This window comes from Bos indicus, chromosome 6 (genome assembly GCF_029378745.1).
Source record: "Bos indicus isolate NIAB-ARS_2022 breed Sahiwal x Tharparkar chromosome 6, NIAB-ARS_B.indTharparkar_mat_pri_1.0, whole genome shotgun sequence".
In the NCBI taxonomy this organism is placed as follows: Eukaryota; Metazoa; Chordata; class Mammalia; order Artiodactyla; family Bovidae; genus Bos; species Bos indicus.
The window spans coordinates 77747125-77761005 of NC_091765.1; the positions used below are offsets into that span (position 1 = coordinate 77747125).

Sequence of the window (13881 nt, forward strand, 5' to 3'; positions counted from 1 at the left end):
AGCTGTGTTGATTTTAGAAAAGCACCTGAGTGGCCACATTAATAAAGTATGGATGATGATATGTAAATTATAAAACTATTATAAGGGCCAAATGAAAAAAAAAAACATGATTTTAAAGCATTTAACAGTGTGTGTATAAGATAGAAGGGCTTCCCAGGTGGGTCAGTGGTAAAGAATTAGTGCAGGAAACACAGGAGCAATGGGTTTGATCAGAAAGATACCCTGGAGAAGGAAATGGCAACCTACTCCAGTATTCTTGCCTGGAAAATCCTTTGAACAGAGGAACTGGAGGGCTACTGTCAATGGGGTCACAAAGAGTCAGACAATACTTAACAACTAAACATCAATAGACCATACAATTAGTTTAAGCATTCCAACGCATAATACACATTTAAAGAAATTGTGTCTACTGCTCTATAAATAATTTTTGAATGAATGAATAAACTTATTAATGTGAGGTTTGATTGAATTTCAAGTGTGAACACAGTGAGTGAGTTAGTGAATGAAAGTCACTCAGTCATATCTGACTCTTTGCAACCCCATGGACTGTAGCCTGCCAGGTTCCTCTGTCCATGGAATTCTCTAGTCAAGAATACTGGAGTGGGTTGTCATTTCCTTCTCTAGGAGATCTTCCCCACCCAGGGATCAAATCCAGGTCTCCCATATTGAAAGAGGAATCTTAACCATTTGAGCCATCAGGGAAGCACATATATATGTGAATAAATGAAATTTGAGGCTTATATAGTTGGAGAACAGTTTCTTTGAGAAGTGAGGCAGTGAAATACACTCTTATTTCAAGTTAGAACACTAAAGTAGAAGTGATCTGTAGTTCTCTTCTCACAGTTAATATGAATGTAGCTCAATCACCACCTAATTATTTTATACCTTTTTCTCCCATTTGTAACTTTGCAGATCTTACTTTGTTTGAATATTTTCCCTTTTTCATTAAAAAAAAAAAAATCTTTGATTTATTTTCACGGTTCTCCACCTCTTCCTCTCTTTCTCTCTTTTCCTCCCTCCTCCCCTTCCTCTTTCCTTTCATCAATTTTTGATTTTTGGACCACTGTAAATATTTATGAAAAACCACCTATATTTTCTTCTCTATGCATGACTACTGGCTGCGTGTTTGTCTGTCTATGTCTGTCTTATTAATCACTGAATTGACATGTACACTTGGAAAAATGTTCTAATTATTGTAGAAAATTATGTTCTTATTTCCTGAAAATGTTTTGTCACATCTTTGACCTTTGTCAAAGGAAGGATAGATTAGACCTTAGGTAAGGCAAGTATACCATGATATCTCAGGTAACACAGATAAAAAGGGACATGGAGAAGAACACAGGTGTCCAGAGAAGAGAACTTGGGGTAAGGGGGTGAACTGGAATAAGAAGTAGCTACCTTAGATATGATCTATCAAGCATTTGTCAATAAGACAAATGTGTGAGACACATGTTCATGTTTTAAACTTTGGGGTAATCTGGCTGGTCAAAGTGTCTCTTTTATATGAATAAGTCATAACTGTGGAAAAAAGCCAACATAAAACCTTGAGAAAGCTTTAAAATGGTAGCATTGAATATTGATGCAAAGTTTTAAAGATATCAATCAAATTATTTGTCTTTGTTTGTTTTTCTGTTGCCATCCTTACAAAATATTGAGTTGTAGAAGATCACATATAATAGTTTTATGCTATGTATAATGTACAGTAATTTAGGATTAAGTAATTGAAGATACATGGACTTATGTTCTGACACATTCATATGTAATACTTATTACTTTCCTTTACTTGTATGTTAGGGAAGCAATAAATAGCTAGGCTCCAACAGGTTTTTGCCCTGTAGTCTTTATACTTATAAAATCACTTCAGAGTAACAGCTTTCTAAATCATAGCAGCATATAGTATATTGCAACAGGTGCTACGGAGGAAATAAGCATAAAAGGGAATAAAACAAAGTAAAAACCCCATTGTTGAAAAACAGTTATTACCTCAGGCATAATTTCTTCCACACCTTCTCCTGAGCCCCTGCCTGTATAACCATCCCAGTCTCTTAAGCAGCAGTCAGGTCACTTTGTGAAACTGTATCTATGTTTTACTGCCTAGCATATAAATACCAGGTAGCTCAGCTTTAGCAGTTGTTTTCCTGACTTCATAGCTTTGCTAAATCATTATGAGGTGCAACTGGGATGCCAGTGCTAGAAGGCTAGAGAGGGATCTCTTTTTTCAAAAAGGTCTGCTTTTGTCAAATCACCCTGAAAGGAACTGTTTTTCTCAAAAAGACTTTTTCAGAATGTCCCAAATAGTCTGTCATATATAGGGTGACTAGAGTTTAGAGAAAGATTTCACTTTATCAACAACATCTTAAACTCAACTGAATTCAAATTCTTTCCTTTGTCCAGAATAATAGTGTCTTAGGAAGCCACATGTTGGAAATAGTAGAGAGCAAACTGAGCGAGACTTACACCAAAGGCTGGAAATAGGACTAGGATGATGATTAACTGTAAGAAGCCATTGTTTCTTATTTAATGGACTTAATAAAAAGGGCTCTGTTGCAGTGACTAGCATCAATAGAGGGAGTGTCATTTAGCAGAGCCTGCACTGTAACCTCAACCATGGAAAGGACACAACTTTTCAACTTCAATCATTGGCTATGAACCCAATCACCTCTTAGTACTGACAGAACTTCTCATTTCTCAAATGAAAGTGAAAATGAAGTAACTCAGTTGTGTCCGACTCTTTGGGACCCGATAGACTGTAGCCTATCAGGCTCCTCTGTCCATGGGATTTTCCAGGCAGTAGTACTGGAGTGGATTGCCATTTCCTTCTCCCGGGGATCTTCCAAACCCAGGGCTCAAACCCGGGTCTCCTGCATTGTAGACAGACGCTTTACAGTCTGAGCCAAATAGGTAAAATGGAAAATAAAAGTAAAATAGGTTACCAAATTATAAATATGTTGTAATTAAACTCTTCCTACTTCTTGGTGTCCCTGGAGCCAGACTCAGATTTCTGGCTTGTGTGCTCTATTTGGCTGAGCTTTGTCGTCTTACCCTGCCCTCACTCCAGGGAGCATGGCATTTTTCTCTGTTCTTATGAGAGGTCCAGCTACCATTACTCCTTGCTGATTCCCAGTCTTTGGATCTTAAAAGGAAAGGCAGTACACTGCCTTGTGGTCCTGAGTTTAGACTCGAATCAGACTACCTGGTTTGAATCCCTTTTTGGCCACTGTGTGACTATATGGACAGAGATGTCTTCTTTGAAAATTCTTAATTGTTCTATATTTCAATTTTTTTAATCCATAAAGTGATGAAAATAATGTTTAAAGAATGTTTATGAAGAATGAATTAATTAACCTTTGTCAGGTATTTTGAATGAAGTTGAGTACACTGTAGGTATTCAGATAGGAAAGGCTTTCCTAATTAAAAACTTCTGCTTATGAGCACACAGCCCCATAGATTTCTGTTTAGAAGCACTGGTCAGAGTTGCACCTTTCTGTTTGTGTGTGCATATGTGTGCGTTTGTGTGATTCAATTTTGTCCCTTCATTTGAAAGCTATGCTCTTTGACATTTAAAAACCTGTTTTATATTAAAACTTGTTTTTTGCATCATCCTAATAACATTTTATCCCTTGTAAAATATTTTCAGTTTCTCTTTGGAGATTGAATTTAGAAAAAAGAGATAAATTTGGCTGTACGAAGATTCATAATTTTTAAATGCTATCTATTTTCAAGACCAATTGTAATTTACATCAAGAGAATATTACACAGAATACAAGTGACAAGAGAATATATAATGTGGACATTAATTTAGGATATAGTTATTTATGAATTGTTTTGAGAAGTCAAATACAACTCTATTGTTTGTGCTTAGGAAGGAGAAGATATTATCTTATTTCAGATAGGTCAGGAGGTTGTGTCCTCCATAAGACCGTTTACCTGTCTTATTTGTTTAAAGAAGAAAAATACACTGAAGGAATGCTTTGATATTCTACCAGGTGGGTGCCTTATTTTTCACTATTAACTATATACATTGATTAGGTAAGGCAAATTTAAATGCTGCTTTTTCATTCTAATCACTTTGTCACACTTTTAGACAGTACATCATAGTAAGATTCTAGACAGCTCATAGGAAAGGCTTTTCCTAAAATTGGAAAAAAAAAAAAACTATGATTTTGAACATCTGTTTCTCCTTTATTGACTATGCCAAAGACTTTGACTGTGTGGATCATAATAAACTGTGGAAAATTCTGAAAGAGATGGGAATACCAGACTACCTGACCTGCCTCTTGAGAAACCTATATGTAGGTGAAGAAGCACCAGTTTGAACTGGACATGGAACAACAGACTGGTTCCAAATCGGAAAAGGAGTACGTCAAGGCTGTGTATTGTCACCCTGCTTATTTAACTTCTATGCAGAGTACATCATGAGAAACGCTGGGCTGGAAGAAGCACAAGCTGGAATCAAGATTGCCGGGAGAAATCTCAATAACCTCAGATATGCAGATGACACCATCCTTATGGCAGAAACTGAAGAGGAACTAAAAGCCTCTTGATGAAAGTGAAAGAGGAGAGTGGAAAAAGTTGGCTTAAAGCTCAACATTCAGAAAACGAAGATCATGGCATCTGGTCCCATCACTTCATGGGAAATAGATGGGGAAAGAGTGGAAACAGTGTCAGACTTTATTTTTGGGGGCTCCAAAATCACTGCAGATGGTGATTGCAGCCATGAAATTAAAAGACACTTGCTTACTCCTTGGGAGGAAAGTTATGACCAACCTAGATAGCATATTCAAAAGCAGAGACATTACTTTGCCAACAAAGGTTCCTCTAGTCAAGGCTATGGTTTTTCCAGTGTGAAGAGTTGACTCATTGGAAAAGACTCTGATGCTGGGAGGGATTGGGGGCAGGAGGAGAAGGGGACGACAGAGGATGAGATGGCTGGATGGCATCACCAACTCGATGGACATGAGTTTTAGTGAACTCCGGGAGTTGGTGATGGACAGGGAGGCCTGGTGTGCTGCGATTCATGGGGTCGCAGACATGGACACAACTGAGCGACTGAACTGAACTTAACTGATAATTTTGAATGGGGAGAAAAATCTTGATCCTCAGTATTTTTTGAGGCAGAGTCATTTTAAAAATTGAACAGGTTGAATTTTAGGTTCTGGAAATTGATTATCTTAAAGCTATCTGAATCCTATACCTTTTAGAGAGTCTTTCCGTATTCCCAGAGTAGGCGTACCTGAGTTTATTTTACAGCTTCGGTAACAACTGAAAATAGCAGTAGAGCCAATGATACAGGATGGCTCTTATCTGATTTACAAAACATTTACGTAACAGTGATTTCATAGAATTGCAGAAATCTTCAAGGTAAATATTATTGTACAGAATTTTTGTTATTTTTGAACATTTTAAAATAATATTTAAATACCTATTCTAGGGTTGCAAATGTTCCAATAACAAATAGCAGAAGGAAACCACTGTTTATATTTGAGAAACAGTAAACCAGTTAACACAAACTGGAAGACTTTGGTTGTCTTTGGGTAATAGACTCAGTATTTTTAACATATCTGTGTTTGTTATTATTTTTATGACATTGCTTATTGGGACATTGAGTAACAGAAAAACATGATGTGTGTGCTGGTGTTGGAAGGATAATGGAGTAGAACAATACAAAATGGGGTGAAGAGATACTTGAATTAATAATATTACAAGTAGTTTCAGGATAAGATGTATTATCTTTGATGCATGAGAAAAAATTACTCAAAAATAAGCATATTCTTGTAGTTCTGTGGGTTATGAGCCTTAGTATTACTTACTTGAGTGTCTCTAGCTTTGTCTCTCTCAAGAGATTGCAGTCAGGCTATTGGACACAGTCTCATCTTTAGGCTCAATTGGACGAGAATCCACTACTAAGCTTATTCACTTGGGACTCTCTACTGGCTACATCATAACGTCATGACATCATACCAATAACATCATGACCTTACATCATATATCATGAGGTGGCAGTTGGATACCTCCAGAGTAAACAACACAAAAGGCCTAAGACAAAACCGCAGGATTTTTATAATCTGATCTTTAAAGTGACATCCTATCACTTCTGCCATTCTGTTTATTTGAAGTGAGTCAGTAGATTCAGTTCACCTACAAGGGGATGGATTACACGCGAGTATAGATACCTGCAGGCAAGAATCACTGGGGGTTCATCTTGAGGCTGCCCACCACAGATATGAAAGCCTGAGATGTAGATTTGGTAAAAGTACTGAAACAAAGATCTATGTTGAAGAAAGTATTAATAGACTTTGAAAAGATAGCCCTAAATTTTAAACATAACTCTGTGTCAACTCAAGATATGACCTCGAAAGAGTTAACTTAAGAGTTCCCATTGTAAAGTGAAATGTTGGGTTCAATTATACCTGTTTTCATTATTATTTCATATTATTTCCTTTTATCCTTTGTATATCATTGAATTTTAGGAACCAAGGAATCTGAGTGGTATAAAGGTCTTCTGTGCTACTAATACATGAAATAGATTGAAAACTATGAAGAGACTGCCGGATTTGACAATTAGGGAATTTTTTGACAGAATTCTCAGTGAGTGAAGAAGACAGACCTGACTGGAAGTAATTAGAGGGTGAAGTGGCTGTGAGGTATTGGAACCAATAATTTTTGGTTGCTAAGGTGAGAAATTTGACAGTGAAATGAAAAAGATATGTATGTTTTTGAATGTATGTCTTTTTTTTTAAGCACTAGAGACTTTCAATATTTCTGAGAAAGATGGTGACCAGAGAGCCTCAGCTTGATTCACCTTTGTGCCTTAGATACTTGTGTAATGCCTGAAGCAAAGCAAATGCAGGACAAGGGGATGGTCGACGAATGAAAGCAGCTTTTCCTTCTCCCTTCATTAGAGGCAGGGCTGTGTGCCTAAGAACAGGCACTAGATTGAGATTGCTTGGACTGAATTAGTTTGGTGACACGTATTTGAGCAAGTTCCTTAAAGGTTTTGTGGCTCAGCTTTTCCATTAGTAAAATGGGTATAATTCCAGACTGAACAAGAGACAAATGAAGAAAAACAAAGACAAACCAAAAACATTTATATTGTTTATAATAGGGCATAAGACCTTGATATGTGATTAATTTTATTATTAAATACTTTTATTTAGGAAAAATATTTAGAGTCATTTTCTCTTTGACCTAACCAACTCTTAACTTTTCTTTTATCTGAAACTTTAATCATTTGCTTAATTCTACTACATACTAGTGAAGCAGAAATTTATTCACCTTCTATTAGATGCCAAGCTTTGTGCTAGTTGATGCAAATGTAGAAATGAATGAAATATGACCATGTATTTTTGGCCTGTTCTCTAGGAAGAGACACATATACGTGAACAAATGAGAATAGTAAAATATTCTTGACTTTGTGATACAATTGTGAATAGAAATTTTTATGAAATTGTCAGAAAAAAATTTACAGGGAAAGAGATTTGTAAATATTATAGAAGTAAGATTTACTTTGTAATCGACAAGATTAATGAATGTATTATTAATACTGATGATTACGGAGCTATTGCTGAATCTTTAATTTTACAATAGAGCAAGCAGAAAATTTTGCAAGGCTCAAGTTCTAGTGTACAATAAGAATGTTAGGATTCTGATGTACAATAAGAAGTTAGGATTCTGATGTACAATACGAATGTGGTACAAATCCCTCTGAAATATTAACAATGTAATCTTGACATTTAGGTACAACTGTCTTATATGAATAACATTTAACTAAAGGAAAGAAAATAATTTGAAGATCCTATTTTATCTTTTGTGAATCACAGTGAAAGCAATTAATTTGAGTCTTTTCTATGGGAGGCTTTGTTTTTCCATCAGATCAGAGATCAGATCAGTTGTTCAGTCATGTCAGACTCTTTGCGACCCCATGAATTGCAGCACGCCAGGCCTCCCTGTCCATCACCAACTCCCAGAGTTCACTCAAACTCATGTCCATCAAGTCAGTAATGCCATCCAGCCATCTCATCCTCTGTCGTCCCCTTCTCCTCTTGCCCCCTATCCCTCCCAGCATCAGAGTCTTTTCCAACGAGTCAATTCTTCGCATGAGGTGGCCAAAGTACTAGAATTTCAGCTTTAGTGTCATTCCTTCCAAAGAAATCCCAGGGCTGATCTCCTTCAGAATGGACTGGTTGGATCTCCTTGCAGTCCAAGGGACTCTCAAGAGTCTTCTCCAACACCACAGTTCAAAAGCATCAATTCTTCGGTGCTCAGCTTTCTTCACAGTCCAACTCTCACATCCATACATGACCACAGGAAAAACCATAGCCTTGACTAGACCAACCTTTGTGGCAAAGTAATGTCTCTGCTTTTGAATATGGTGTCTAGGTTGGTCATAACTTGCCTTCCAAGGAATAAGCGTACTTTAATTTCATGGCTGCAGTCGCCATCTGCAGTGATTTTGGAGCCCAGAAAAATAAAGTCTGACACTGTTTCCGCTGTTTCCCTATCTATTTCCCATGAAGTGATGGGACCAGTTGCCATAATCTTCGTTTCTGAATGTTGAGCTTTAAGCCAACTTTTTCACTCTCCACTTTTACTTTCATCAAGAGGCTTTTTAGTTCCTCTTCACTTTCTGCCATAAGGATGGTGTCATCTGCATATCTGAGGTTATTGATATTTCTCCCGGCAATCTTCATTCCACCTTGTGCTTCTTCCATCCCAGCGTTTCTCATGATGTACTCTGCGTATAAGTTAAATAAGCAGGGTGACAATATACAGCCTTGACGAACTCCTTTTCCTATTTGGAACCAGTCTGTTATTCCATGTCCAGTTCTGGTGCTTCCTGGCCTGCATACAGATTTCTCAAGAGGCAGGTCAGGTGATCTGGTATTCCCATCTCTTTCAGAATTTTCCACAGTGATCCACGCAGTCAAAGGCTTTGGCATAGTCAATAAAGCAGAAATAGATGTTCTTCTGGAACTCCCTTGCTTTTTCCATGATCCAGCGGATGTTGGCAATTTGATCTCTGGTTCCTCTGCCTTTTCTAAAACCAGCTTGAACATCAGGAAGTTCATGGTTCACATATTGCTGAAGCCTGGCTTAGAGAATTTTGAGCATTACTTTACTAGCGTGTGAGATGAGTGCAATTGTGCGGTAGTTTGAGCCTTCTTTGGCATTGCCTTTCTTTGCGATTGGGATGAAAACTGACCTTTTCCAGTCCTGTGGCCACTGCTGAGTTTTCCAAATTTGCTGGCATATTGAGTGCAGCACTTCCACAGCATCATGTTTCAGGATTTGGAATAGCTCAACTGGAATTCTATCACCTCCACTAGCTTTGTTCGTAGTGATGCTTTCTAAGGCCCACTTGACTTCACATTCCAGGATGTCTGGCTCCTGGTCAGTGATCACACCATCGTGATTATCTGGGTCATGAAGATCTTTTTTGTACAGTTCTAAAAGTTAAGGACACGTAACAACAACAACAACAACAACAAAATCAGTGAGTGTTACGGTAAATAGTACTTTTGTGACACAGAGATGGCTTATTTACATTATTTTTTTTACCACAAAGGTTTTATAGAATATTATTAGTTGCTAAATTCATAGGAAACAACGTTATATCATTGAACTTAAATGCTGATAATTTTTTTTTAAGGGAGAACCTGTAACAAGAAGGTAGAGTGAGAACATTTCAAATAATAAACAAAAAATGAGAAAAGTCCTCATTGTTTTATTTTTACAGTTTTTCACCCTAAATAGTAATGAGTATATTAACTTCATCAATTCCGTAATAGATTTTATTAACAGGAAAAGAACTGCCTATCTCAAAGCTATAGCAATAAGGAATTACCTGCTGTTTAGTATCTAAAGCATAAATGTATTTCACTTGAGTGCTATTATACTTCATCTATTTATCCAAATGTAGTGTATCTCCTCCAAAGATAAATCTATTTTTCCCTGCAGGACTTTGTTGCTGATTAAATTAATATAAATTGCTGTCCAACTCTCATTAAGTCACTGTTGTCCAATTGTACAAAGTTACATTTTACTTGAAATGATTATTTTCTCTCTAAAGAACGTGTGTGCTTAAAAACAATCCAACTATTTTAGGCTAATCTAACAAACTATTTTAGAATGCGATGGAAAATGTAAAATAAGTATCTTCTCACTGTGCTCTAATTGAACATTCTGAAGAGAATTTTCACAAGCTGGGGCATTTTCTTGTGCTTCTTTTTTTTTTACTATTGATTTGTTCTATAGCAGTATCTATTGCATGTCACATGTCAAAGGGTCCCTTGATTCTCTGTGTAAAAGATAATGATATTTGAATCATGGAATTTTAAGCATTTTTTATCAGAACCTGAAGGAGATAAAATAAATTGGGATACTGTTAACAGCACTGCTGTATTACTTTAGCTAAGAGAAAAAGAATACGGTTCATTATGATTGAATTCAGGGCTCATTTCTAAAAGTGACATAGATTTATAGTTTCTTTTCTGTCCGTCCTGCTTGGTCCCCATGGTACTAGATCTTTTTTGAAGTATGTAAGAAAGAGTTAGTGCTAATGGCAAGATTTTTTTCTATAAAGTTGTATTTTAAAGTTAGATTTGGGAAATGTTAGCAAAACGACTCTGATTTTTTGAAACTGATGAATTATGACTACCAAATATAGGTTTTGATTAATATTCATAAGGCAGATCTTACATTTTCTTTGTTTTTTCAAAATACTTGCCAAGATCTTATGTTAACTGCTGCAACCATAGAGATTCCTTAGAAACCTTGATAATATTTCAGGGATTTAAACTTCAGTTCAAGAATATTAAATCAGGGGTAAATGAAGCTTCTAAATTCTATTACCTCAGTAGATTTACAGACCATGTGTGTTTAGTGAAATCTATAGACATCATCCTATTCATATTGAAGCAAATATGTAGACTGTATAATGATGAAAAAAATAATGACAGCTTTTAATTTCAAAAAGCACATGATGTTACACAAGAATTTTAGTTAAGAATTTAGACTTTACTCTTACAAGATTAAATGGCTTTTCAGAAAAATCTGGCAGCATCACAATCAGTCTTGGCCCAGGGGCATTTTGTGGGTTGTGTTCAGTTTGGGTCATAAGGTTCCCAATATTTATCATTGTATTTATACATCAGATTTTCTGTTGTGCAATAGCTACTCTTCTATCTTCTGGTGAATTCCTTTCTATATTAAGTATTTGAAAACCTTCATTAACATAATCAAGTATTCAACAAATATCCTTGCATATCAGTACTTTTTAAGAGTGAGTATTTCTTCTCGGGAATTTCAGTCCCACCTCCTACTTCCCATTTTATTTATTTATTAAGCAAGAACTTGAACTCAGCTCATGCAAAAAATACTGATGACATATACAGAAATAAATGAAAAGATAATGCACTAAATCTTTGTAGTTTGGAAAAGAAATGTATTGTAATATGTCTGATACCTAATTTTAAAAATCTTTTATAGCTTTTCAATAATTTTTTGTTCAATTTATCCAGTTTCAACTACAGTGTAGGTCTCCATGTATGTGCAGGCTTGACTCTTGCAATCCCACGGACTCTAACCTGCCAGGCTCTTCTATCCATGGTGTTTCCCAGGCATGATTACTGGAGTGGGTTCCTTCTCCAGGGGATCTTCTCCTACATTGGCAGGCAGATTTGTTTTACCAAGAGATACTTGGGAACCCCATAAAAATAGTATAAAATCAACAAAGTCAACTGAATTAGAAACATTAATGAAATTCCTCATTATTATGTTAGAGTATTCATGGTCAGAATTTTTATCTGGTAATATGGTCAAGCTTTGGCTTGGTGGCCATTTATGTTTTGTTATTAATAAGCTGCAATAACATTTACTTTATTTAAAGAGGTAATGATCCATATCAATAATTATCAAAAAGAGTTGAACCAAAAAAGCCTGAAACTTTTTTTTTTCTTTGTAAAATCATTAATGTTACAAGAACAATTTAATTCTCTGAACAAAACTACTTGGTACAAAAATGTGTGGAATCAAGAATTTGAACTATACCCTTTAGCTCCTTGGCTTCCCTGATAGCTCAATTGGTAAAGAAGCCTTCTGCAAAGCAGGAGACCTGAGTTGGATTCCTGGGTTGGGAAGATCCCCTGGAGAAGGGAAAGGCTACCCACTCCAGCATTTTGGCCTGGAGAATTCCATAGACTGTATAGTACATGGGGATGCAAAGAGTCTTGGACAAGACTGAGCAACTTTCACTCTCACTTTAGCTCCTTGTAAACAGAAATCTATTCTTACTGTATTTATATTTTCTTTGTAAATGTGTTTCAATACTAGGAAGCATGTATAGGGGAAGGATGCAGAGAGCTTAGGGAAGTTTATAACATTATCTCCTTCTCACTTGGCTTAGGGGATTTAAAAGTTTGTGCATACATACCGCTGTATATAAAATAAACAACAAGGATCTACTGTATTGCACAGGGACCTATATTCAGTATCTGGTTAATAACTTATCATGGGAAAGAATTTGAAAAAGAATAGATAGATGTGGGGGAGTGGGGATTGGGGTGTGTTTGTGTGTGTGTGTATAAAATTGAGTCACTTTGCTGTTTACCTTAAACTAATACAGCATTTTAAATACACTATACTTCAGTTAACAATTATTTTGAAATATATTTTGTGTTTGAGTTACTACTTTCTATCTTAGTCTTATAGTTCCTCTTTATCTTTATTAATTTAAAAACTATATTTTGGCATACAATGTATAAGAGCTCATTGACTTTTAATGTTTAATTCATTTCATTTCTCCTCTTTAAAAAAGGCTTGAAGAAGATGATTGCAAGAGTTTTCCTTTGTTCTGACACATCAAAATTACCCAAATATGGAGTTTGCACTTTTTACATATATAAAATAATTTCTAGTTAATTTCTCCATAGAGTATCTTAAGTGTCATATGTTTCATTTTTATTTCCTTATAAATTTTCTTTGCGAATAGAGCATAGAATAATAATTACTTCACTTGCAATGTGATCTCCCAAAACCAATAAATTGTTGATCCTTATCAGAGTAATTTTTATAGGTGTCTAGGATTAACACTATGCTAAAAGGATTAATGCTATATTTCTTTCCAGATAATTTTGTGTCTTCTGATTAATTTTTAAGATACACACTCTCACACTGAGACATGTATTTGTATCAGAGGGTGATTCTGGTAATGGGGTTAGTGATCCTTTGCTTCCTTGGCTAGACCACTGTAAGTCAACAAAGCAAAAGATGAAGAAAAAAAGAAGGAAACTTAGTGGGGTCATGTCTGAGAGGGGCTAATGGATGCTTTTGGTTTAATGATATCTGAAATGTATTTTTCAATGCTCCTTAGAATTCAAAGAAACTTTTCCATTAACTGTTTTAGTCCCAGGGAATACTGATGTTCTCCTCAATGCCATTGTTTCTGCTATGTATTTTCATTTCTGAATCTTTTATATTTAAGAAATCCATTGTGGGGCTATTTGACTCTTTTCTGTTTGAGATGAAGTGAATCATTTCTGTATCTTTGTCTTGGATTTGCATGGTGAAATTGTTTTACATTGGATGTTTACTGGCAATATTCAGCAAATTTTCCCTTAAGTACTAATTTGTAATAATACATCCATTTCCATCTAAGATTTTTAAAGGTGCCTGTGAGTACACATGTGTGTATGTCTTATGTTCAAATGAAATAATAATATTATTTCAGGTAATATTTCACTGATGTAGAAAATGTATAGATACACTGTAAAAAATGTTCTTTTCTTTCTATAGCATGGGTCACATAGGAAATATTCACTGTCTTTTCACTGTTTGATTGGTTGGTTAATATTTGTTGGTATACTTCAGCTGAACTGGTGAAGT

At 35.7% G+C, this 13881-nt stretch overlaps 1 protein-coding gene across 21 annotated transcripts in view; it reads left to right on the forward strand.

Annotated features, from left to right (window-relative positions):
* Positions 1-13881, forward strand: part of ADGRL3 (adhesion G protein-coupled receptor L3) — a 943166-nt gene that overhangs the window by 327632 nt on the left and 601653 nt on the right. Inside the window, exon 4 of one of the 21 annotated variants that reach the window (XM_070791494.1) lies at positions 6471-6675. The exons of the other annotated variants lie outside the window; for them this stretch is intronic. The gene's annotated coding sequence lies outside the window, so the exon portion shown is untranslated. The remainder of the gene's footprint in view (positions 1-6470; positions 6676-13881) is intronic. 21 annotated transcript variants of the gene reach the window in all.